Genomic DNA, 27490 nt, shown 5'->3' on the forward strand with positions numbered 1-27490 from the left:
TCGCTCATTCATCCACTCGTTCAACAGAGATTTCTTAAGTACATGGTTTTTCCAGCTCTGTTTGAGAACACACTGCAAAGGCCAAAACCTTTGCAGTGGGGGAGACAGACAGCACATAAAATAAGTAAAATGGTACATCAGAAAAATAAGGCAGAGAGCAGCAAGATGAGAGTGGCCAGGAACGTCCTTCCCGAGAAGAATGGAAGACGCCGACTGAGCCACCCAGACAGGGAGAGTGGTCCAGGAGGAGGGCGGAGCTGGTGCCGAGCCCTGTGGATGCCTGGTGTGTTCCAGGAACAACAGGCTCAGGGTGGCTGGAACAGAGTAAGTGAGGGGAAAGTGGTAAGAGACAGAAGCCAGAGAGAAAATTGAGGTGAGATCATGGAGGTTCTAGAATGTGACCATTACTCAAAGAAAGATGGGAATCGCTGGCATGTTTGGGGCAGAAGAGGGTCAAGGTCTGACTTACGTGTTAATCTGAAAGGGACAAAATGGAAGAAGGAGGAGTGCTGTGACGGCTCGGGCAGAATCACAGACAGGCGTCTCCGGGCTGTTGGAGGCCCGTGGTCCGTTCACCTGGCTCCTCTCAGATTTTAACACATGAGTTGATTGCCCACATTTTAAAACCGGGAGATTGCAACTGAAACTCCAGATTTCTAGCTTCTCTTGAAGCCCTCCCACTGAACCTGCAGGCTGCTTGGCCACGATTGTGGGCAGCTGGCGGAACAGCTAGTAGCCCCTAGGCAGAGAGAAACTCAGATGCCACCAGGAAGGCCTGTCCCTTTGCACGAACGTTGGTCTACTCTTTAAAAGAGACGTAAGCAAAGAAAACCCCTGGAGATCTGTAGAGGGGTAAAAAGGCAAGAGAATGAACTATACTTCCGATCAAGAAGGCAGCTCTTTGCTTGACTTGTGTCTTCCATCTTGATTTTTTTTTTTTTTTTTTTTTGCGGTACGCGGGCCTCTCACTGTTGTGGCCTCTCCTGTTGCGGAGCACAGGCTCCGGACGCGCAGGCTCAGCGGCCATGGCTCACGGGCCCAGCCGCTCCGCGGTATGTGGGATCTTCCCGGACCGGGGCACGAACCCGTGTCCCCTGCATCGGCAGGCGGACTCTCAACCACTGCGCCACCAGGGGAGCCCCCATCTTGATTTTTGACAAGGCTGAAAAGGAGAGGTGAACAGGGTGAAGGGGAGAGGGCCTTCCTTCCTCTCCTGGCACTGGGTATAGCATTCCCAGAAGAGCTAGATAAAAGTTTTTGTCATTGTCGTTTAATATTCCTTTATCCGGGCAATTTTCAAACATGCACAAGAATATGAGACTAGTATAGTGACCCCCACGTCACCCAGTTTCAACTGTAATCAATTCACCTTGTTTCTATACAAGTACAGGCTTTCACCCTCTTCCACCAACCCTTGGTGAAGCATTTCCAAGACGTCATATAATTGTATCTGTAAATATTTCAGTAAACATATCTAAAAGGTAAAGTCTCTCTTGGAATTTAACATCAATTTGATTATCACACCCAAAATATTAACAGTCATTCTTAATGCCATCAAATGTGGAGATCACATATTCCCAGGAGTTTGGGTTTTGAATCAAGATCACATAAGATACAGGCATGGAGGGAAGACCTCTCTTTAAAACTAGCAATGGCTTCTGTCTCCTTTCCTGTGCCCTTTTCAGTCCTGGGCTTGGTGGCATCCCATCATCTGCTGGGAGAATCTGGACCTTGGAGGAGATCAGGGGAAAGCACAATCCTTGGTTAGTTGACGTAGGATACTCCTGGCACTCTTTGAACCTGAGGAAAATAATGGGGATTAGAAAGATACCAGTTTTCTTTTATTCATAGGATGGCAGGAATACAAGGGGGTGATTATGAAGTATCTCTGGCAGACTTTTACTTACTTATTCATTCATTCAAACATTCATTCCACAAACATTTATTAAGCAACTACTATGTTGAGTACTACAAGCACTCCTTGGGCATTCAGTGGAGCATGGATCCTAGCTGGGAGGATAGAATTAGATAATCATGCAAGCGACACATCATAGTAGGTGTGAACAGACTGTAAAGAAAGGAAGATGGTGTGAGTGGAGGAGGGGCATAACCAGGGGGTCAGAATGGCAGCAGTTTTGAGCTGAGACCTGAAGGATAAGAAGGGATCGGCAGACAAATGGAAAACAGGAAGATCCTTCTAGACGAGGATTTCCCAACCTAGACACGAGTGACATCAGGCTGGATCATTCTGTGTCCTGGGGGCTGCCCTGCTCACTGCTGGCGTTTGGCAGTACCCCTGGCCTCTACCCACTAGATGCCAGCAGTGGGCCCCGCCCCCAATCACTTGTGACAAGCACAGACATCTCCAGATGTTGTTCCCAGAGGAGCAAAATCGCCTCCAACTGAGAACCGTCTGAACAGCCTGGACTCGGGTCAGAGATGAACTAGTTGCCGTTGAGAAATTTAAACATGGCTGGAGTATAATAAACAAAATGGTGAGGAGAGGTGAGTGTAGAGAAGCACAAGGCATGGGTGAGTTAGAACATTCTCCCTCCACCTTCCAAATAAGGACCGCATTCAGAAATATCCCAGCATGCTGAGTGCAGCTGCTAGCGTGGCAGGCACTCCCATCAAGGATCTGGGGTCTCACTCTCCCACCTCCGGACCTCCTGTGGAGGCCTCAGAGTTCATCTCAGCCTCGGTCGGGTGGTGACACTTGGCCAGAGATCTCAAGGGCAGGTGGGCCAGCCCATGGCCCTTCCCCAAAGAATCTCATCGGGTCTCAGTGCTGCCCCCCAGAGGCCCTCTGTTGATTTGCAAGTTGAAGCTGTAACAGCGGCCACTTAGCCAGGTCACCTCGGCCAGGATGCCAGGATTTCTCACATTTCGTATGCAAGAGGATGAGTGCTCAGGCTTCCATCTGATGGCTTAAGGTTTGACTCTGAGTTCTGCCACCTTACGAGCGGATGACCCTTGGCAAGTAAATTCAGTCTTTGTGAAATCAGGTTATAACAATAGAACCGAGCAGAGTTTGGGCACTTAGAAAGCTCAGTGAATGTCAACTGTTAATTCCCATGCTGTCTCCAAGGCTGCACCTCATAATCTCCAAGAAAGATCCAGAAATCCTTTCTCAGACCGTGCGCCCCACCCATTTGGGGGTTCAGAGAAGGGAGTCGTCATTTTTTTAGCTTTAATGCTTCAGTTGTCTCGACATCTCTGTCAGTCTGTGTCTCCTCTGCCCCCCACGGCCCTCATTCCCATGCGCCCCACCCCAAGCTCTTCTGGCCACTCACGTTGCCAGCCTCGTGGCCAGAGGCACTTCACGCATCAGGCACTGCTGCTTCCTCTTGCTGTTGTTTTCGTAAAATCGCCCCACACAGAAACATATGAATTTTGCAGATGAATGGTTTTATCCTGGGCAACTCTGATAAGCTTTCACTTCCCATCTGCCGCTCCATCTGTAGCTTCCAAAACCATGACTTCTCCCCTCCCAGGAAGGATGAGCAAACTTAGGAGCCTTCTCGAAGGGGCGTGAGTGCCCAAGTCAGTAGCTTCTACGAGGCTCTGAAAACCTGGGGGGATATCCAAGGGCAGAGGCCACCTGTCGTGGCTGCTCTGAGCTGTTTGTGACTTGACATCGCCTGCCCGGTCTGCTGCCTAGTTCTGACTGCTGGCCAGACTCATTGGTCTTCACTGGCCAGTAGCCTCGATGAGACCCTGGACACAGACAGCCTGGCTGCAGAATCTTCCACCACCGACCGGCCGTGTGAACTGGTACAATCAGCTTCAGCCTTCTGCATCTCAGCGTCAGCAGCTAAAAGGGGGCACAGTATCAGTACCTACTTGATAGGGCGGTTAGGAGGATTAGAGGACATGTTGCATGTCAAGGGCTGAACACAGTGCCTGACACAGAAAGTGCTCGTTAAATGCAGGCTGTTATTATTATAGTGGTGGAGTAGCGTGGACCCCATGGGCTTCACCGTCAACTGAGTTGCTTTCCTTTTTCCCTTCACTCGTGAGAAGACCAGGAAAATATTTCTTGAACATCTCTTTCAAAAGTGGGAAAATCAGAGTTAGACTTGAAGCCTAAAATGTTTCAAGAGAAGCAGGATAGAACCAACTCGTCTATGAATGGGAAGACTGTTCTCATGTTTGGAATATGCAAGCGAAGTGTGTTTAAAGAATCCAGGTCTTCCCCCTTCGCCGTTGATGTGACCGCCTGGCCCACGTAGGCTCTGGTTGGAGATGTTTACGTATCCAGCATGTGAATGCAAATGGATGCTTTCAAGCACTGAGACCCTGCTAGGTCTGGAATCCTCAAAGGACATGATGGTTTTATTCAGTATGTTCTATGTACTGAGTAAGGCTGGACACTGCGCTAGCATTCTTCGGTTAGATGGGCCACAGAAAGGGATGAAACCCTAAAGCATTGCGCCGTTGGTCTGCGTGGTTTGGGCCGGTAGCAACAGACCCCACACAGTCTGTCACTGGGCTCTGTGTCCCAGAGCAAATCAGATGCAAAGGCCGAGTGTGTCCACGGCCCCTCTGGGGCTCATATTCTGTCTGTGGTGTATGTGTGCATGTGTGGGTGCATGCATGCATGTGTGTAGGTGTGTGCGAGCATGTGGTAGGGGAAAACAGTATTTCAGTTTTTCAAGCTAAAGCCAGGATCTACTAATTCTGCCTCTTGGGGATCCACAGCAACAAGGTCTAACCTAGCGGGACCTACCATGTGGATATTTAAGCTACACTTGACCTAGACCCAAACCTCTCTCTTGGCATACCACCAGGGACCCAGAGCAGGAACCTAAGAGGTTTTCTGCGGCTCCTCAGCAGGAAAGGCCAGCTCGTACAGACAGGAAGCAGGTGTCCTGGCTTCTTTGCAGCGTCCCCAAGACCAGGGTCTCCATGGCACTGATCAAGCAAGACTAGAGCCCAGATCCAGCAGCTGTTTCCTGTGTACCTACTGTGTGCCAGGCCCTCTGCTGGGACCTTTAACACGTGTGTGTCTTAATCCTCATCCCTTAAAACATGACTTCTGGTGTGTAAAAACGTTTAAAGAGGTTAGTATTCAAACAGAACTTCTAGTGAACCTTGCAGGAAAGTTAAGCCCTTGATAATATTCGGCATGGAGCCTGGTCGCCCTGGGATCTGGGCAGAGGACTCAGGCATCTGTGCACAGTCGATCCCCTGCTTTTCATTCCTCTAGTCAGTTCAGTGATTCTCGAGTGGGTCACGGAAATCCTGCTGTTAACAGCAAATGCAACCACAGCAAATGCACTTACAGCACTTAGTACATCCCCGGCGTGATTCTAAGTGCTATCCATGGTCCTGACAGCAGTTCCATGAAGTACATACATACTTTGGGGATCCCATTTTTCAGATGAAGAAACTGAGGCACAAAGATGTTAAGGAACTTGACCACAAGGTTTCAGCCAGTGATCTTTTTTTTAAATTGAGGCAAAATTCACTTAACATTAAATTAAGCATTTTAAAGTGCTCAATCCAGTGGCTTTTAGTACATGCACAATGCTGTACAACCTAGAACCTCCATCTAGTTCCAAAACAATTTCATCACCACAAGAGGAAACTCCATCCCTCCCCATTCACCTCCCCCCATGAGCCCCTGTCAATCTCTAATCTGCCTCTCTGGGTCTGCCTACTCTGTATATTTCATATCAATGAAATCGTACAGTGTGTGATGTTTTGTGCCTGGCTTCTCTCACTTAGGATAATATTTTCATGGTTTACCCACATTGTAGTATGTGCCAGTATTTCATCCTTTTTTATGGCTGAATACTATTCCGTTGTGTGGCTATACCACGATTTGTTTGCCCACTCATCAGGTGGTAGAGCCGGGATTGTTAAGAGCTCCCCGAAAGCCGTGTCTTTTGGCCAGCCTGGATTGTGCCGTATGTCCTGAGGTGAGGACCTCATCAGGTTTAAGAAGGTGCAGCTCCATCACGTGGGACTCTGCACAGCATTGGTACTTAGGGACTTTTGTTGACTGATCCCTGATGATGCTGCGGTCGGGGTAGGGGTGCTGATCTGATGCACCAGCGTCCACAGAAGCCTGGTGACCTTTCCCATTCAGCCTGGCCCACCTCTGCCTAGTTCTAGCAGAAAAGCTCCCAGTGATTCCGGTTGGCTGAGGCAGATTTGAGGTTGAAGATGGAAAGATGGAGGCTTAGGGTCAGAGCTCTAAGCTTCCCTTTTTCCCTTCCTTCTTCTTTCACCATCCAAGCCCCTTCTGAAGGCAGCCTGGGGGTGTCCTGGGGAGGAAAGAGCTCAGGCCTGCCTGTGAGGCCAGCTGAAAATGGTCTCGCAGATGAGATCAGGAGACAGGGCTCCTCTGACTTCACTCAGTCATGCAACAGATAATTATTGAGCACCTACTATGTGCCAGACACTGTGCTGGGTACCAGGTGTTCAACGGGAAAGAAGAACATGGTCAGTCCCTGCCCTCATCCTAGTGGTCAAGGGTGCAGACTTAAGCCAGACCAACTGAGCTTGAATCCCAGCTCTTCTGTTTACTAGCTGTGTGAAATTGAACTTGAGAAAAATCGCTTAATATCTCTGGGCCTCAGTTACGTCATCTGTAAAATGGGTACAATAACAGTACCACCCCCATACGGTTGTTAGAGGATGAAACGAGTTAACGTGTGTAATGTGCTTAGTAAGTACTTGGTAAGTACTGTCTGTGTGGCAGCCATTGTTATTGATGGGAGAAGACAGACATTAACCAGAATGATCACACGAGTGAACACGTGGTCACAAAGTGAGGCAAGTATTCTGAAAGGAAGGAGGGATATAAGAGCACTTAGCAAGCAAGCTCACCTGGACCAGGGAGCCTGGGGTGGCCTCCCTGAGGACGCAGCACGTGAACTGAGGTGTGCGAGATGGGTTGGGCTTAGCTAGCGGAAGTGTGCAGGATGATCCTGGGGTAGTGTTCAGGAAAGGGGATGGCATGGGCAAAGGCCTGGTGGGAGGGGGGATGCTGGCATGCCTGAGGAGCTAAAAGAAGGCTGACGTGGCTGAAACACAGCGAGCCAGGGGTTGCCTTACTACCAGGGAGGATGGTCCAGCCAGTTCCTGCAGGGACTTTTGATCACCTGTCCGGTGGTTGAATCCTTAGCCCATGAGCTGTGTGGTTTCAGCGTGAAGTAACCTTATTTACAATGTGGAGGGATCACTTTGGCTACTGTGAGACAAGAGTGTGGAGGGGACGGAGCGGGAAAGGGGAGGCCAGTGAGGAAGGATGAGGGCTGCAGCTGCTGACCTAGAACCACATTCAGGGAGCCCCCTCCTCCCTGCACCTCCGGCAGAGGCCTGAGTCCTGTAAGCCATCGTGAGCTTCCTGAATCCAAGCAGCAGCTCAGCCTTTGAGGCACAGAGCCAGGCCGCCTCCTGTGTGGCGCTCAGGCCTCCCACCTGCACGGAACAGCCCCATTCTCAGGAGACCCGTAGAGCAGGGCTGGTGCAGAGGACCCAGGACGCCCGGGGGCCTGAGGCCAGAGTTTCAGAAGAGGACTGAGTGTGAGGCAGGAGGGGACGGCTAAGGACTGAGAAAGAAAGTGGCTCGAGACCCTTCTTTGTTCTTTTGGTTTTAATTGTGATAAAACATGCGTAACATAAAATTTACCATTTTTAAGTGTACAGTTCAGTGGTTAAGTACATCTACACTGTTACGCAACCAAGCTCCAGAACTCTTTTCATCTTGCAAAACTGAAACTCCACACCCATTAAACAAAACCCCCATCGCCCCTCCCCCAGGCCCTGGCAACCAGCATTCTCTTTTCTGTTTCTGTGGATTTGACCGCTTTAGGTACCTCATGGAAATGGAATCAGACAGTATTTGTCTTTTTGTGACTGGTTTATTTCACTTACCATAATGTCAGGGTTCATTGATGTCGTAGCAGGTGTCACAATCTCCTTCCTTTCTAAGCGTGAGTACATCTCCCTTGTACGTATAGACCACATTTTGCTTACCCCTTCATCCATCATTGATGGACACTTGGGTAGCTTCTACCTTACGGCTATGGTAGATAATGCTGCTGTGAACATGGGTGTATGAATATCTCTCCACCTCCCTGCTTTCAATTCTTTAGGGTATAGGCCCAGAAGTAGAATTACTAGATCATATGGTAGTTCTCTCTTTAGTTTTTGAGGAACCTCCGTACTGTTTTCCTTAGTGGCTGTACCAATTTACATCACCACAAGCAGTGCACAAGGGTTCCAATTTCTCTACATCCTTGCCAACATATTTTTCTTTTCGTTCTTTCTTTTTTTTTTTATAGTAGCCATCCTAATGGGTGCGAGGCATTTCTTACTCTTTTTAAGGAACATAAACTCCCAAAACAAGGGCCCTGGAACCCTTGGAAGCTTTGAGTAGCTGGTACAACTCTCAGTAGACCCATGAGGTTAGCTACAGGCAGTTGTCTCCCCACAGGATCATAGCCCTCAAATGATTATTCTAGAACTTCTTCCCAGCCCACATCAGTCCCCCTTCTCATTCCCCATCCTTCTGAATAAGACCACCTGTTCACCAGCAGCTGGAAACCTGTGTGCCTTCCATCTCACCCCTCCATGGGGGCCTGCATATTCTCATTCTAACCCTGATATCTTTCTCATGTGTGTTTCCACCTATGATTCTTCTATCTCGGCCCAATTCAGACCCTCATTGCTTCACACCTGGGCCTTCAGAGTTCCCCAAGAGGACATAGTCTGAGCCAGACTCTGAAAACAGTCTAGAGCTTCTCCAGGGCCGTTCGGAAAAGCAGCGGCCACTACCCTCTCTGGGAGCAGCTTGCAGGATATAATCATTTATTTACTCAAGCACGTGTGCAGTTCACTTACCGACTGGGTGTTGAGCCAGGCTGAGTGCCAGGCACTGTGCTAGGGACTGGGAGATGCAGCAGAGGAACGGACTCGCTCATTCACTGAGGGGGTTTACAATCTATGGGAGAAATGGTGATGACGTCAGTAAAGTCATGTTGGGGTGCCGTGATGGGGAATAAGAAGGGGGTCCTACTTTAAGGAGCATGGTCAGGGAAGATGAGATGCTTTTAAAGAGTGCTGTTTAAGCCAACTCCTGAAATGGGGCCCACTGTGCAAAAGAGGGAGAGGAGGTACCAGGTGAAGGGGAACAGCACGTGCAAGGGCCCTGAGGCAGGGAAGAGCCCAGCGCGTCCAGGAACTAAAGAGAAGAGAAGTAGGTGGAGCAGAGTGATGGAGGCGGGGGGTGGAGCAAGGTGAGTTTGGAGAAACACACGAGCCCTCTGACTCCTCCTTCTGCCCACCTGCCTCTGCTCTCCGTGCCCTTAGCCTGTGTCGTGGGTTCCTCAGGCTGCTGTACAAAATGACCACTAACTGGGTATCTTAAAACAACAGAAATTTATTCTCTCACAGTTCTGGAGGCTCAAAGTCTGAAATCAAGGTTTCTGCAGGCCCGTGTTTCCTCTGCTGGCTGTAAGGGGAAACATCTCTTGCCTCTTCCTAGTTTCTGGTGGTCACCGTCAGCCCTTGGTGTTCCTTGCCTTGTAGATCACTTCAATCTCTACCCCCGTCTTCATTTGGCCTTCTTTCCTGTATGTCTGTCTCTCTTCTCATGACCTTTTTATAAGGACACCAGTCACTGGAGTTAGGGCCCACCCTAGTCATCTTAACTAATTACATCTACAAAAATCCTGTTTCCAAATAAGGTCACCTTCTGAAGTTCCAAGTGGTATGAATTTGGGGAGGGGAGACACCCTTAAACCTGGTACAGCCTCCCTCCGCCCCTTGCTGGGCCAAGTGTGGGATGCAGCTGCCCTGCGGGAGGGGACGGTGCTATCCTTGGTCTCCAGCAGCATCTGGGGTGGGCATTGCTGGGAGCCCCCTCTGAAGGCAGCTCTTGCAAGGAACCCATCCTCTCAGCTCTGTGTGGGGATGGAGCTGACGTTCTCCAGTTCCTTCATTCAATAATCATTTCCCGAGCACCTACCAACCTCCGGACCCTGGGGGACAGCAGACAGCAGGACACAGGGTCCCTGCCACAGGGAGCATGGCATCCCGTGACATGGTTCTCAATGAGGGAAAATCAGAGTTCTGTGTGATTCCCGGAAATTTCGTCTAAAACACCTTTCAAGTATCAGGTTCTTTAAAATATTAGGACTCCAACCCAGACCAGTTGAATATAAATTCTTTACGGGAAGCAAGAATCTCTCTCTTTTTTAAAGCTCCCCAGATGATTGGAATACACAGAGAGAGTCGCAGATCATTGGTCTGGGGGAGACATAGACATTCATCCCTTAATTACAGTAATAACTAGCAAGGTGAGTGCTAGGGTGGAAAATGTTAGCCTCAGTACTTCGTGGGAGGTCATGTTTGGCAGCCTGACACCAGATCTCTGGGTGCGACCATCTCTCTTGTTGGCTGCTTTCTCAGCATCCAGCCACTTTTATTCTTTGGGTGATCAGAGATGCGCATCCTCTTTCCTGAGACCCCGAAACCCATGTGGACACCATCCAAGGAAAGCTCCGCCCAGATAATGTGTGAGTCGGAAAGGGTGTATCCACTCAGGCTGTTGGTCACGAGGGAACTGGAAAAACATGCCAGTAATTATGCCGTTAACAGTTTTGTTTGCATCGAGCAGCAAAATAATCATTTCCTCAGCCCTGTTATTTTCCAGCCTGACGGGTCGCACTCCTGCCTTTGCAGAAACTCAGTTTGCTTTCCCCTTGCTGGCTCTTCTGGGTCTCCTGAGCTGTACTTTCGGTTGGACAGCTCTTCAGCCTTTCTGGAGGTGAGGACTGACCCAGAGCATCCCCTGGACAGAGGGAGGCTGGAGTTCTCATGGGACACAGATGAAAAGCACCGAGAGTCCTCAGAAAGTCAAGGTAGAACACTGTGTTGGTTAAAGTAGGTAAGGAAGGACATTCCTGGGAGGACGTAGGGAGTTCACATAATCGGTACAGAAGGTGGCAGAACACAAGGCAAGAATGACATGACGTTTTTCACCCAAGGGATACCGCCATTTGGCTTAAATACTTCCCAGCCATATTGTATGTTTGCTGTTTTTGTTTTCCCTTCTTTCATTACTGAGAAAAGTTCAGTCCTAGGGAAAGGAGGTGGATGGTTTTATCTTGAGTCATGTGTCCTGGCTTTGGCCAGCAGGGCAGAGCACTTCAGACATTCCTTCCTTCCTTCATCCATCACACGCTTATTGAGACCCTACTGGTTGCCAGGCAGTGCTCTAGACCTGCGCTGTCCAGTAGAACTTACTGTGCTGATGTCCAAGTGCAGTAGCCACCAGCCACACGTGGCTACTGAGAGCTTGAAATGTGCTTTGTGGGACCAAGGAACCAAATCTTCAGTGTGATTTGATTTAAATGTAAACAAATAACATATTAAGCAGCACAGTCCTCGATGCTCGAGATGGAGTAGTAAAGAAAATGATTTTAAAAACTCCCGCCCTTGTGGACCTTGTCGTGGGGCAGGAATACTTCCACTAGAGAGAATTGCACTGCTGTTAGCAAACAAGAGAGAGTGGATGCTACCAGCTCAGAAACAAATGTGATCTCTATGCTCTGCCAGTTTGATGGTCTCACCACATCCCAGACTGACCATGCCATGAATTTTGTAAGGTATTTTCTTCCTAACTCCTCCCTCCTCAGATCTCATAGTTCTTCCTCTTGGCAGAAGCTCTCTACGTGTCCATTGATGGGACATTTCCAGCCCTAGGCATCTTCCTGTCCAGTGCATTGAGCATGTTTGCGTCTCGGGAAAGTTTCAATGATGTGGCTCGTCCACCAGTGGCAAAGGGCAGGGATGCTGTGCACTCTGGGATGCTCTAAGCACATCCAAGTGCACCCTGGGAATTTGAGTGTGAGCCCAGGTGGCCCACAATGTGGGCGATCAGCACTGCAGAGTCTGTTATTCTTCCCCTGCCTCCCCCTCACATGTAACTGCAGATGGAGGTTATCCTCAAGGGCATTGTAGAGGAATGGCATGTCTTAAAAGGTCAAGTGGGATAAAGGAGGGGAGTTTCTACCCCTTTTTATTGATGATAGCAGAGATTTAGATGCACATGGGCCCAATGGACAGGGTTAAGGTCCAGTTGTTGGGTGGATAGATGGAAACTCTGTGGGTTTCATCATCATCATCATTCATTTCCTTCCTCCCACTTGCTGCCACTTTGAATCATTGCCCAGCACGGAGAATGGTCACTAGTGGCCTCTCAGAATAGTTGCCCGGGGAAGCCCTTCACGATCTGCCAGGCTGCAGTGGTTGATAATATTCGCTAGCATTTCATGAGTCTAGGCGGCCCCTGTATCCACAGGTCCACAGCCAGGTGGTTTGGTTATGGAGCCCGCAGTTATGGAGGGCCGACTGGAAGAGGTTGAGCATCCTCGGATTTTGGTAGGTGCGCAGTGGGTCCTGGAACCAGCCCCCTGCCTATACTGAAGGATGGCTGTATTTACCGTATGTGGCATCCTGAGCCAGAAGATTTCCATGTGTTACCTAAAGTCACAGAAACCCCAGAAGGTAGATGTTATGTCTGCATCCCATTTTACAGATGAAGAAACCGAGAGAAGTTAAGGAATTTGCCCTGTGCCTCACAACTGGTGGGGGTCAGAACCAAGATTCACTCATGCTTCCGGGGGGAAAAGGAAAAATAACCTGAGTTCTTCACCAGTAGGTCGTATTGCACCCACTGAGCTGTTGTGGACCAAAGCTCTCCTGCTCATTCCTTCCCCATCTAAACCCTCGTTCTCTTCATCTGGAAGAGAATCCAGGTGGCAAAGATGTCCAATAACCAAGAGAGGAGCAGTGCACATCAGAACCTGAATCCAGAGCCACCAGAATTCAGCCGTCTTTTTCTGTTTTGGTCCCCACAGCATCCCCAGGGGGCTGGCACGGAGAAGGGCACTGAGGCTCAGTGGGTTTGAGTGACTTGCCTAAGGTCACACAGCTTGGCAGTGGCCCAGCCTGGGTTTGAAGGCAGGTGCAGGTGACTCGCAAATGCACCCTCTTTCGGCTTTGCGCAGCTGCCTCACTGTGAGGCTGGCCGGCAGTGGACCCCAGGGGAAAAAGCCAATCACAACAGCGCAAACCGCACCACGTGACCACCATGGCTCGTGTGGTCCCATTTCCACACTTGTGGGCTGTCTGCCTCTGGCTGATGGAAGATCGGGCTTTACCAGTTGTGTTTGCTGTAAGCGTGGACGGAGGAACCAGCTGTTCTGCATTAGCTGGGAACGCCTAGCTTTCAAATTCCTTTATAATCCTGTCCCTTTTGATCTCAGACCGTCCAGACCCCTCCCCAAACTGCCAAACTGCAGTGCTGAAGGAATTCTCACTCGTTTAAACCTTAGCCTCAAGCAGCGTAATTAAGAACGAATGGCTGCCATGCCTCCAAATGTGCACAGTTGTTCCATTGCAGAATCGAAACGATGCTGGCGTGTTCTGCGCCATCACTCGCTCCACGAGGGCACGTGAGTGAGCACGCAGTGTCATCCTGACCTGGATTTGAATCCTCTCTCCATCCCCTTCCACCTGCATGATCTCAAGACAGGTGAATCCAACCTTCCTGAGTCTCGATTTTCTCACCTGTAAGAGGGAGATGATAGTGTTACCAACGGCCAGGTGGGAATCCAAGGTCTGCCTGAGGTCCAGCTCTGCAAGCTGTCTGATATGCAACCAGGCGTGGGCACAAAGGCTCAGGCCTGGCACCCACGTGCGTCCTCGTGTTCATCTCTCGCACCGTCTAAACGTCGGGCCCAGGATGCTCAGCCATGGTGACGGCACTGAGGAGACAGAGATGGCCGGGTCCGCCAGGGAGACCACCTGGTTCCATGAACGGAAGAGGCAGAAGAAGAAAGCATGACTGATTCAGGCCCCAAGTGTTCAGATGCAGCCTAGGTTTGAGGCAAGAAACATGAGAAAAAGTAGTGGAATCCGGGTAGGGGCTTTCACCAAACAGTAACGCAGCCCACTAGTCACCATGCCCAAGCAATCTCTCCGGCCCTGAGTAATCATACCATCAGTTCCTCTCCCTTCGGGTAAACCTAAGGAGATGGGCAGAGGAGGGCCTGATATGCGAAGCAAGGCCGGAGCCCTCTCCCCACCGCACTTTCCTCCTAGGGTCATTACAAAAATGAGAGATAGTAAAATACAGGGCCCAGTGCAGAGTTGGGCATTTATTACAAGTTCCGAGAAAATGGGTCTCTTATTGTTCTTCTTATGATAGCTAGAAATCCTGGACGGTTATTCGTTCTGCACCAAAATCATGGTCTGGCCTTTTTTTGTTGTTGTTGTTAAAAGCTTGTTTTTTATTTTTATTTTTATTTTTTTTAATGTATTTATTTATTTATTTATGGCTGTGTTGGGTCTTCGTTTCTGTGCATGGGCTTTCTCTAGTTGTGGCAAGCGGGGGCCACTCTTCATCGCGGTGCGCAGGCCTCTCACTATCGCGGCCTCTGTTGTTGCAGAGCACAGGCTCCAGACACGCAGGCTCAGTAATTGTGGCTCACGGGCCCAGTTGCTCCGTGGCATGTGGGATCTTCCCAGACCAGGGCTCGAACCCGTGTCCCCTGCATTGGCAGGCAGATTCTGAACCACTGCGCCACCAGGGAAGCCCTGGTCTGGCCTTTTTTGTGGTCAGTCTGTAGTTGAGCAGCCCGGCCCCCATTGCCCCTCCCTGCTGCAAGGCTGTTTGAAAAGAGCCTTGGTGTTGATCAGCCTGCTCGACTGCAATGGGCTGAAGCAACACTCTTGAGTCATCGCAGCTGCAATCTCCCTGAAGGTTCAGGTTGGAACCTTCCTCCAAAGTTCTACCTTAGACCTCCTCTTCAACCTCACTTCCCCCACCCCATCACCAGGCTCAAACGATCTGTCCCTGACCAGCCTGGTGGCCACTATAAGGCTCCCAGGCAGTTTCTGAACGTGTCAGATGTCAGCTCTGACATCTGGATGGGTCCCAGCCTGGGAAATAGTCACGGAGTAGATGCCAAGGCAGAGAGCAGAGTCGCAAGCCTCCTCCCACACACTCTTGTCCATCTGAAGAGAAACAGCCCCACTGAGGCCAGATTGGACATCTGAAACCCGGATTCCGGCCCTGGCCCAGTGCCCATAACACTGCTTAGTCGGAAAGTGGAGAGTGGGAAAGAGGAGGCCGTTTGGTGGTGCTGGCCAGCCTTCCCAGGGTAGGGCCCGAGTGGAATCCCACATCAGTGTTTTGTTCCCTCATGGCGGAGGGATGGAAATTGTGTCCCCAAGAGCCGCCGGCTGTCTCCTGTGTCCTTTCCTCCCCCAAGAGAAGGAGTGTCCTCGGTGCAGTTTAATTGTGTTCGTCAGTCAACATTACTTGGCAAACCCAGCCAGGGGCACAAACGTTGCCACTCCTTTCTGCGCATAAATGTGCTCTTTGAGATGCTGGAATGTGGTTTAAGGCCAAGCAGTTTTTTATTACAGAGTCAATCTTTGTTTAAAACTTTGCCGCCCTGGGGCAGTTTCTAACAAGTTACTTTAAACAATGCATTCTCTGAACACCTACAGCTAAATGGTCCCATTAATCCAAACTGCTCTGCCGGGACGCGCGGTGCAGCAGAGGGCAGTGTCCGAGGTGGGCTTCACTGAGAGCGACGGCTGCAGAGCCGAGGTGCGGCTTGTCGTGAATTGATCTGCCAGGAGATGCCCGCTCCCCCAGTGTCCCCGCCTCTGTTCATCCAGCCCCAAGCGTGCGCAGGGTGCTGTGCTAGTGCCTGTGGTCTCACTTCATCCCTCAGCTACCTGGTGAGGCAGGACCTCATCACCCCCATTTGAGAGACAAGGGATGTGAGGACTCACCCAAGGTCACTCATCTACTGAGAGGTGGAGCTCAGGCTTCAACCCACTTGTCCTTAACCACAAGCCGGGGCTTCCCAAGTCTTAGCCGCAGTAAGCCAGATGATTTAAAGGAGTACGCAGTTGAGTTTTTGAAAATGGCAGTATTTATCTATATTACCACGTGTAAGGAAAAACTAGCATGCCCCAGCTTTCTGAAGTTGAAGTTTTCTTTTTAAAAAAATAGTTGATCTAAATAAGAAAATATTAATAAAGCAAAATACAAGGGGTGAGTGGTTCTTCGAGTATTCAACAAACATTTATTGAGTGTCTACCATGTATGCCAGGCACTTTTCTGGGGGCTGGGATACAACAATAAATAAAGCATATTCATGGTGTGCCCACCACCCCACCCGGTGCTAATGAGAGAAAGAGACAATAGATAAGAGAATGGGTAATGCGTAGAGTGGAAATATGTCTGAGGAAAATTACAGCATTGGAAAGAGAAGGGAGGGTGGGCCAGGAAGGTGCTTTGATAAGGTGGATATGCCAAAAAGTTGTGAGAAAAATGTATGAATGACCAAAAAAAGAGGAACAGCATAATGGCAGGGGTCAGCAAACGTTTTTATTAAGGGCCAGATAGTAAATAAAATATTTATTATTTTTAGGTTAGGTTTTGCAAGCTGTATGGTCTCTGTCACAATGACACAGTTCTACCACTATAGCAATAAGGTAGCCATAGACAGGATGTAAACAAATGGGCATGGCAGTGTTCCAGGAAAACTTTATATATGAAAACATGTGTTGGGCCATAGTTCACAGACCCCTGCGCTAGACCATTCTGCCAGATCTCCCACATTCAGATAATGGCCTTGCCCAGAACACACCTGTCTCAGCCTTTGCAGATTTAGTTCCCTGTCCACCCACCCATCTTCCCAGGCATGGCCTTTCCTGCATTATCTCAGATGAGTCTGTCACCCAAGGTGCCAACGTTGATGGACTCCTTGCTTCAACTTTCAGGACCCTGGATAGAGAAAGGGTGGTGGAGATTCCCACGGTCTTCTGGTCAACGTCCTCTGGAGCCTGGCCTGGACCCCCACCCAGCCGTGGGTGGCTGAACTTGACATAAAACAGCAGTCTTCTTTTACTTTATTTTTCCCCAACCTGCATGGCTTACCAATACTGAACTTGAGCCAGAAAGAAGCACATGAAATCCAGCTCACCCGTCAGTGTTGCCTGGCCCTGGTCATTTGTTCACAGAGGGGCCTACAGGACTGTAGGCCTATCCAGCCCTTCATAGTATGTGTGAACCAGAGCAAATTGGATGTTCTTACCACTCAGCTTTCTCTGCATAAGCCTGTCAGAAACAGCTGGTGCCCCTTAGCACTTAAATCACCCTGCGCTACCTACCTCAATCTGAATCAAAAAGGTTAATGACATTGAATCCTGAGACTCATTGATCTCAGGACGTACCCCAGCTTCCCGCTTCCCCTCAAAGCACAAGACTCGTTTGTCTTTCCTTGGCTTATCAGGCAGGTTGCTGACTAATGCCCTGAAGCCAGCTAATTCTCAAAGATTTCCCAGAGTGACTGGACGCGTGTTCCTGTAGTGCTTTCTGTAGATCTGGTTGATTTTGTGTGTCTGGTTCCCCACCATCTTTCTGCCTGGATGTGTCTGGGCTCCCTGTCTGTAATTTGTCCCATGAGTCTGCCACAGGTTGCAGTGTTGATTTGACAAGAGAGAGATGAATTTTTAACCAAGGTGCTGACCGCAAAGTACACTCTAATGAAATATCAGCTTTAGTTCCTCACTATTTATTTTTATTGAAGCATAGTTGATTTACAGTGTTGTGTTAGTTTCAGGTGTACAGTAAAGTGATTCAGGTATACACATACATATAAGTTCCTCACTGTTGATTGATTGATCCATTCATATAGTCAGTCTGTTGACTGACTAGTCAGCACATGCTTAGCGGGAACATACAATGTGCCAGACATTTGCTGGGATCTGCAGTTACAGCCACCAATAGGGTAGTTAACATTCCTGTCTTCATAGATTAGCATTAAATAATTATATCCTTATGACATTGTTAGGACAGAAGTTCACATACATATATTATCAGAAACCAACGTGTATATAACCTTTTCTCTTCTAGGTAATCAGAGAAAGCTTCCCTGGAGAAGTGTCCTTAAACTGAGAGTTAGAGAAAGAACTAATTGGGTGAAAAAAAAAAAATAGGGGCCGAGTATTCCAGGCAGAGAGGGCTGTGTGTGCAAAGGCCCTGAGGCATGAGGGAACATGACCCATGCAGCAAGTTGAGAGTGTTAGGTGGACAGGGTATGGTAAGGGGATAAGCCAATAGAATGAGGCTGAAGAGGTAGGCTGACCCAGATGCTGTGGGACCCTGAGGGCCGTGTTAAGAAGCCCCAGTTTATCCTAAAAGCATCAGGTTACCTGTGAAAAGTTTTTTATTGGAAAGCACCATGATGAGATTGCTTTAGTTCTTAATCAATTGCTTGGCAGTAGGAAAAAAAAGGAAGGAAAAAAAGTAGAGAGCTATACCAGGCTGCTGGAAGAGGGGAAATACAATAGCTAATATTTTCTGCTAGTGGATATATACATTATAGCTCAGGTAATTATTTTCCATCAGGCCAGTCCCCCCTGTTGTTTCGGTACAGTTATTTTTCTCTCTTTGTTGGGCCTTTCTGCCCCACTCGGGTTTCTTAGTCCCCAGGCCCCTGGGTTTCCTGTAGGGACACTGTAACCTGGAGCCAGACCCAGAAACCTTCTTTCTCATCTCTGTTTGGCAGAAATTTTCCAGGACTGAGGCCATGGGAAGTGTAGCAAAGGGATCCGAGTGTACACTTGCAGAGTCAGCAGAGTCTGAAGCCAGCCTATCCCATTTACTGGTCATGAAACCTTGGACAAGTTGCTCATCCTTTCCATACCCTGGTTTTCTCATCTGTCAAATGGGAACCATCAGTCACCTACCTCAGCCTTCGCCGTGGGGATGAAGCTGTGAAATGTGAAGTGCTTGCCTGGCACAGAGAAAGTGCTCAGTCAATAAATGATGACAAGAGGGTGACAAGAGGGTAAACCCACTAGGTTGACAGTTTTTCAAGTGCAGAAACAACATCTGTTTCACTTAGGTTGTGTCTCCGGTGCCGGGGGCAGTGCCTGGCACATAGTAGGAGCTCAGTAAGTCCTTACTGAAGTAAGAAATCAGGGAGCAAATGGATCCATGGCCGTCCCATGTAACACCACTGGGGCTGCAGTGCCGGTTGCCATTTATTCCCAAGTGGTGGGAGACTCGCTGATCCTTTATTGCATGTTTTTTACTTCCATGATTATTAAAAGCATCTCCGTTTTTTCCTAGATTGAAGACCAGTGGAAAGGTTTTTGTCTTTACTTATTTCTTTCCACCAGAGGCATTTTCAGATCTCTCCGCCATTAAAATGGAAAACATTCCAAAGAGCCAGAGAGTCAGTTTCAGAAGAGCGATGAGCCATGGTGGGTTCTCGTAAATCCTAAAGTTGGCTCAGCCACTTCTCCCCTTAACTGGAGGTGCCGGCACAGATAGAGAGGAGCCCCATCTGGGGGCCCAGCAGGCCAAGGGATGGTGACATGTCACACCTGTCCGGCCACATGCTGGCTCCCTTGCAGCCGGGAGAGGGTCCGATATCACATGTAATTCCCTGATGTCATAAGGCAGGTATCTCAGCTGTCCCTGTCTCCACAAGAGGGGGCTGGGAGGCAGACATAGCAGCACTTTCCCTCCAGTTTCCATGACCACACCATGTATCCTCCAGGCCTCTTTGGTGAAGCCCTTGGACTCTGAGGTCAGGTGGCCAGGTACAAATCCCTGTTACTGTTATATGTGGACTGTCTAACCTGGCACGAGTAATTTAACCTCTCTGTACTCCTTCATTGCAAAATGGGTGATGATAACAGCACCCATCACAGCGGTTGTTGAGAAGGCAAAATGAGTCAATATATGGCAGGTGCCTGGAACACATGATTTATATCTTCAGTAGTCATCATCATCATCATCATCATCATCACCATCATCACCATTTTTAGATGAGTTATCCAGGCTTTGAGAAGCCCAGTTTGCTCCATTGTAAAATACAGCTACTGCTGCCTACCTTCTGGAGTGGTTCAAGGATCAAGCATACAAAATATGAAATACCAAGCATGATTCTTTTTTTTTTTTTTTTTTTTTTTTTTTGCGGTACGCGGGCCTCTCACTGCTGTGGCCTCTCCCATTGCGGAGCACAGGCTCCGGACGCGCAGGCTCAGCGGCCATGGCTCACGGGCCCAGCCGCTCTGCGGCATGTGGGATCCTCCCGGACCGGGGCACGAACCCGTGTCCCCTGCATCGGCAGGCGGACTCTCAACCACTGCACCACCAGGGAAGCCCCCATCCTCAGTTTTAAAGAAGAGGAAATTGAGCTTCAAATAGATGAAATGACCTGCCCAAGGCCACACAGCTCATAAGTGGTGGAACCAGAACTTGAACCTACATCTCTCTGTATTATTTTAACCACTTCAAATACTGATGTGTTAGTGTTGGTGCACTGGGGACACTTGTCTGGTGACTTGGAATTGATCATAGGTCATTGCCATCATTTGAACCCAGGGGAATGTGAAATGGTGTAAAATACCTGTTTTTAGCCATACACACAGAAGGAAAGTTGAACTTATCAATACAGATCAGTTTAGTTTAACACTCATTTATACTCTATCCCTTGCCAGTTGAACTGACACTGAGCTGATTCTTGCAAAAACAGGCAGGAATTGACCAGGCAAATGTGTAGGAAAGGTGTCGCCAGCATAAGGGACAGTACAGAAAAGCCCTCATTCTGGAATGCAGCACACGTGTTTAGAGCAGTTTCTGTGGACCACTCTAAAACAGGCATGAGGACCCAAAGAGGAAGAGGCATGTGGCTGCTAGAACCTGCCCTGTTTCAGGCCTGTGCTGGACACTGGGGAAAGAGAGACGAATCAGACAAGGTTCATGTCCTCAGGTAGCTTACAGTCAAGGGAACTGAACATATATAACTTATAAATGGGAACACAGGCATATAAGAGTTAAAATGTCACAGCTTGATAGAAGATTGGTAAGGAGTGGGAATGCCTTCCCTCCAGCATTTCTAAGCAAAGGATCTAGGGACTTCCTTCTGAAGGCTCCCTTTTACTGAACACCTACTATGGGCCAGGTACTGTGCGTGTCATACCCCCAACACACAGGCAACTCGGAGGCCATTGTCATTCCTGTTTTGCAGATTAGAAAACTAAGACTCAGCGAGCTTGCTTAAAATCAAACAGCAAGAAAGTGGCAAAGATCAGAGAGAAACTTCTACAAACACCTTTCTAAAAATAGCTTTCATTGCAGCGAAGTTTTGGCTTTCCCACATAAATCGCATTTACTTTTAAGATTCAGTCTTTTGATGTCCTCCAAAGGAGGCCTTGTCTTGTCCCCCTCAAAACCAAATCAAATAACTGGCTGTAATCCGTTGTTGTAAAGGGATGCAGGATTTAGTTAACCAAATGTTCTGCTCATTTGAGATGTCTCGTGGCATATGAGGACAACCAGATTTCAGAGAATTAAAATACAATCAAACAGACTTCACACACACACACACACACGCGTGCACGCGCAGCTGAATGGCAATTCAGTTCTTCATTCATGATTCCAGCAATGTTATTTTATCAGGCTCGGCCTCTGGGTGCTGATTCTTGTCAGTTACCTTTCCATTACAGCCATCTGGAGGAAGGGCTGACGTGTTTAGAGTTCCCACCGATGGAAAGTCAGATAAACTGCCTCTTAGAATGGCTGATATATGCTTAAAATGAAAAATGTGCGTTTTACAAATGTTCTGTGAAAGTGTTGAGGCTTTGAGAAATGGTTTGCCAGTTCCTAGAAACGCAGTGAGCATGTTTTAATTCTGCGTCATTGTCACCAGTAACGAAAAGATGCATCCAATTAAAAGCAATTGGGTTTTATTATCCAGGTGGTTATCTAGTTTGCTGTCTGCCTGTGTGGAGGGGAAGAGCTGTCCCCTGGTGCCTTAGTTCACCTGGTGTTTCACCCCCTATCCCAAGAATCTCCCTGTTTGTCTGCCTGCCCCACTGTCCCCGCCACTAGAGGACAGGTACCATGACTGCCTTACCCACTGAGGTTCCAGGGGTCTGGCCTCTGACCTATCAAACTGGGAAATCATGTTTCCCAGGAGAGCAGATGGAACTTGCAAAATCTTAAAGTCATGAAAGGGCACAGAACGTTTAGAGAACTTCAAGTAATCTCGAGACTGAACAGGCAGAGCCAGCTGACAACCCACTTTCTAGCCTTGCTAAGGAGTTAGGACACTGTCCTGCAGGGGATGGAGAACCACCAAGGGTATTAAGTAGAAGAAGGGGCACGATCAGACTTACGTTTTAGAAGATCTTACAACTGCTTCCCCGAGGATGGATTAGAGTGGAGTCTAGAAGCTGGGGCTGCATTTTATCCAGTTCACTTTTCCTCAGGTACCCAACTATGGCTGTAATTATGCCCCCAGGGTCCAGGAAGAATTACAGCATCTAGCTTTCCCAGTATGCTAGCACTCAGGTCTCGCTATGAGCTTCCACTACATTTGAATCAGGGGTTGCCTTCTCTTGTCTCCAGTTGCCTTTGCTCTTGCCTCTTCTTCAGGGAACCCTGAACTTGGCCTTTCCTCTGGTTGTTCTGGAGTTCTGGCCTTCCTGAGAGGTTTCCTAGCAGATAAGACTTCAGTAAGGCTCACGCATGAGCCATCTGGAAAGTCGAGGACAGTGATGGGAGTGCCTCTCCCCAACCCAAAAAGAAATAAGCCGGATGGAAAAATGGGTCTGAATCCACTTGTGAGATGGAGTGCAGTGAGAGGAATCAGGTGGCTGGGGTCAGATTGTAGACGGCGCCACAGAAAGGCCCACACCCCGGACGGACGATGCCTGATGTGCAACCTATGCTCCACAACGATCCCCTTGGAAGGAAGTAGGAGGCGTCAGAAGGTGGCTACGGTTTCCTCTGCTTGTTTCCTGACTCTTTCTAAAGAAATGAAGCACATTCCTGTAGCCTGTTCACCACGAGGAAAGCAGGATTGAAAAGAGCCTGCACTCTCGACCTGGGGTGCTGAGGTCCAGATCTCAGCTCCACCTCTTCTAAGACTTTGGCCAAACTGTTAAATCTCTGTGTCCCACTTTATTCACATATAAACTAGTACCCACGTGATGGGGTTACTGTGAAATTGAAGGAGGAGCACTTAGCACTTTGCAGGCAACAAAAGGCATGTTTTCTACCCTCATTGTTTTCTGCCCCACATCTCTCCCAGGTCAGAGACACAGGGAGCAGCATTCCTGGCAGAGGGAATGGGATGGGCAGAGGCACAGATGTAGAAGTGAATGCCTGTGCTCTCCGCCCTCGGGAGCTGAGCCCGTCCCGTGGGGCGGACGCTGTGCTGAATCACTGTTGAGCACCTACTGTGTACCGGGTCCTGGAGGAACAGAATGGAATTAGACCCAATGCCTGCTCGCCTCATGACTCTAGCCAGGTTCCTGAAAAGTATCGTCCAAGGTGCCCGACTGAAAATCCCGGGGCTGTTAGCGGACAGATGGGCACCAGCTGGAACAGCTGCCCCGAGTACTGAGGAGGATGGTTTTCTGCCGTGCCCCACACACCCATGCTGCTCGACAGAAGGTTCATTTGGGTCCCACTGGCTGTTGGTACCATGGGGAAACAAGAAGGCCCCTGCTCAGGCCTGGCCACCCTGCTGGAGAAGCCCACCAGCCTCCCCACCTCCATCCCCTTTACAGTTTCCTTCTCCCTGCCCACACCACTGGTAGCCAGCTGGTCAGTTCCTGTGTAATGATGTGAGCCCCAGCCATGCCCTCAACCCTTGGGGCAGCCGCAGTCCATGTAATGAGTCTCTCTGAAAGCAAAGAGAGACTCAAAGGCATCCTTTGCATGAACAGTTCCACATTTGGGAATTTAATCCTACAAAAATCTATCATACCCACATGTGGAAAGATAAATGTGCAAGGATGTTCGTAGGAGCAATACCTGCAAGCAGGGAGGCGAATGAGGAAACAACCTAAATGTCCATCACTAGGGGATCGGCTGTGCCCATTCCATAGGAGGCTGTGCGGCCATTAAAAGGATGAAGTCTGGGGCTTCCCTGGTGGCGCAGTGGTTGAGAGTCCGCCTGCCGATGCAGGAGACACGGGTTCGTGCCCCGGTCCGGGAAGATCCCACATGCCGCAGAGCGGCTGGGCCCGTGAGCCATGGCCTCTGAGCCTGCGCGTCCGGAGCCTGTGCTCCGCAACGGGAGAGGCCACAACAGTGAGAGGCCCGCGTACCGCAAAAAAAAAAAAAAAAAAGGCCACGAAGATGCATATTCCCGTTTCTGTAATGAAAAATGGATATAAATACAACAGCATCTACTTCATAGGGTCGCCATGAGGAATAAGTGGGTTAATAGGTACAGAGTGCTTAAAATAGTGTCCCCCACATAGTAGGTACTCAAGTGTTAGGTGCTGTTGTTGCCTCTGCTGTAATTTCATGATCTTGCTGTAGCCTGAGTGTCATAGTTATAATTTTAAAAGCACAGGAGAGGGTTACAGCTGGCCTTCCCATCATTGTGGTTTTCTGCACTCAGGTTTATCATAGAAAGATGGAGGATGACGCTTCTCCCGGGGTCACACATCCTGTGGCAGGTCCATGTGCCCAGAACCATCTGAGTTTAAAATGAAAACTTCTGTGTCCTGGGCACCCCGGGGCAGAGGGCCACTCTCCATATGCCTTTGGTGGCCCAGTGGCTTTAGGAGGAGTACGGACAAGGCATCATTGTTGCTTTTCACATTTCATAGGAGAAAACATCAAAACGGTACGTCAGGATGGAATATTATGTAGCCTTATAAAGGAGAGAAATTCTGACCCATGCCACCACAGGGAGGAACCTTGAGGACATTGTGCCATGTGAAAGAAACCAGTCACATAAAGATAAATACTATATGGTCCCACTTACGTGAGGTCCCTAGAGTTTGACTGCTCTGAATATGCAGAGACAGAAAGTAGAAGGATGGTTGCCGGGGGCAGGGGGAAGCGGGGAGTTGTTGTGTAACGGATTCAGAGTTTCAGTTTTGCAAGATGCAAAGAGTTCTGGAGGTGGATGGTGGTGATGGTTGCACGACAAGATGAATGTTCTTAATACAACTAAACTGTACACTTAAGCTGGTTAAGGTGGCAAATTTTATGTGTATTTTGCCGTTTGAAATTTGAAAAATAGAAGGGTACATCAGCTACCGCAAATATTGTCGCATAGGGTAATGCAAAGGTGGTACTTAAACTGAACATATATAGGAAATAACTGTACAGATGATACACTAGTGGAAGAAGTTGGGGAAATACTGTAGTATATTCTGAGCGCAGATTGAAGGTGCCTCAATGCTTAGCTTGCCCGATTCCACAGGCCTCCATCCACTGCCTCTCACACACACTTCGCTCCACAAATGGCCCGCCCACTGCCTCCAGGAGGGCTGCATCCGGTGCCCTCTGGGGTCTGGGCATACCTGGCAGCATCAGGGGTTTGAAATCCTGACATTCACGAAACTCTGTGCTGACCTTTGCTTTAGCGCCGTCGGCCTCGCCATCAGCCATGAACACCTCTGGCAGCGTATTAGCATCCTGTATCAGGGAAGGGCTATCGGGGTAGGCAGGAGGGACCCAGAGGAGGGCAGTTGGCTCTGTGATGGGCTCCTTCCAAGTGAAACCGAGCAGGTCCCAAACGCTCCTTGCCCTGCCACTCGCTGCCTGCAGACAGGCTGGGCTGTGACTGGACTTCTGGGCACCCGAGGACCTAAGAGCTATTCCCCTTCTTCCTGGGTGTCTTCATGCCCAGAGCTACATGTGTATCGGACACACGCAGCAGTGTGGTGGTCCTCTGGGAGCCAGTTCATAACTGTGATGCCAGCTGGGAGACTGTAGACAGGTTCCCTTCTGTGGAGCGTCTCCCATACGATGCTCCGCAGAAAATTCGTGGGTATGAGGCACAGAGAGATTTCCGAGTTCAAATCAGCTTGGATCTTTATACTGCTGTCCTCAGTTCAACATGTCTTAAGCTTCTGATGCTCACGATGGCAATGATAATACTATTAAATAGCAGTTAACCTTTATCAAGGGCTCACTGGGGGCTGGGTGCTACCGCACGGGTCTTACGTGCATTATTTTATTTAATACTCCCAACACCTGAGGCTTATTGAGATGAAAGTAACCTGCCTGAAGTCTGGACTCTCAGGAGGAGACCGTGGGGAGAAGATGAAGAGGAAGGGAATTAACCGCCAATATTCATGCTTGGCGTGAAGCAGCACTTCCTAAACGTTAAAGGGCGCACACATGCCCTGGGAGTCTTGTTAAAAGGCAAATCTTAACTCAGTATATTTTGGGTGGAGCCTGAGGTAGGGCGTGTCTAATAGCAGTGGGCTAATGCTGCTGGTCCCAAGACCAGGCTCTGAACAAGGAGGCAGTGGAACACATGTGTGTTTTCTCTTGTACCTGGGATGGAATTCATTCACTCATTCATTCATTCATTCATTCATTCATTCATTCATTTGTAGAAGCCATCTAGTAGCAAAGAACACGAGCTTTGCATTTGGAACCAGGTTCCGATCCTAGTTCTGCACTGTTCACTAAATGGGTGTTTTCTGAGTCTCAGTTGCCCATCTGTAAAATGGGAATGAAACTCGCATTTTAGAGACTCTTTGTGATTATTAAGTGCAATAAATTGTAGCAAAAGTCCGCCCTGGGGCCCAGGGCATGGTGGACATTTCATAATGGTGGTGCTTCGGGAGCTCATTTTACTATGCATGTATTTCCTTCTAACCGAGGTTCCCACATGGTTCCAATAAGTTTATTTACATTAAAATAAATGTATTTATTAAAACAAATTATTTACTATAATATTTATTTACTTACATATTCCCATAAAGATGTCCCAGTGGCCCCAAAGGCCACAGTGATGGGTCCCAGAGGCCCCACCACGAATCGGAGGAACTGGCATAGACGTGTCTTCTGATCATTTCCACAAAAGGTGGAGGGAAATTGTGGAGGAGACAGACACAAGTGATGAGCTGTGGAATTCATTTGGCAAATGACTCCATCAGAAAGGAGTGAGAAATGCGTGTGAGGGGGAGAGAGTGGGAGAGAGCACGGAACTGGGTAAAATGACAACAGATCGCAAGCTGTTAATTATTCAGAGGGAACTAAATATTATGTAGGCAATTACCAACAGGCGTCGGAAAGCCCCACAGGGAAACCTGGTCCTCAGCCGATCTGTCTCCCCCTGCAGAAGGGCTGGGGGACAGGTTTTAGCTCGAGGGGCAGGCTCTTCACCCAGGGAGGGGGAGGCAGGGTCCCCTCCGTGTCCAGCCCAGCCAGGACCCCGCGCTGTGCTTTGAAAATCGCTTTACCCACAAGCTCTGGGCCTGGAATCCGCAGCCCCCTCCCTGTCTACGCTCCCTCCCCTAAGATGTCATCTTTTGAGACGATTTCATGTGGAAGCATCGCTAAGTAAATTCGCTAAATGCCTATTCATCCCCGTCAGATGGGGACGCAGTGAAGCGGTAAATGTGACAATGGCCCCAGCTCGGGGCCCTGAAAAGCGCTTTCTGG

The 27490-nt window shown here is 49.1% G+C and overlaps 1 protein-coding gene across 2 annotated transcripts in view; it reads left to right on the top strand.

The window, feature by feature from the left end:
* The window catches only part of XYLT1 (xylosyltransferase 1), a 312287-nt gene that overhangs the window by 221250 nt on the left and 63547 nt on the right, over positions 1-27490 (top strand). The window lies entirely within an intron of this gene.

Source organism: Orcinus orca, chromosome 16 (genome assembly GCF_937001465.1).
Source record: "Orcinus orca chromosome 16, mOrcOrc1.1, whole genome shotgun sequence".
Classification (NCBI taxonomy): Eukaryota; Metazoa; Chordata; class Mammalia; order Artiodactyla; family Delphinidae; genus Orcinus; species Orcinus orca.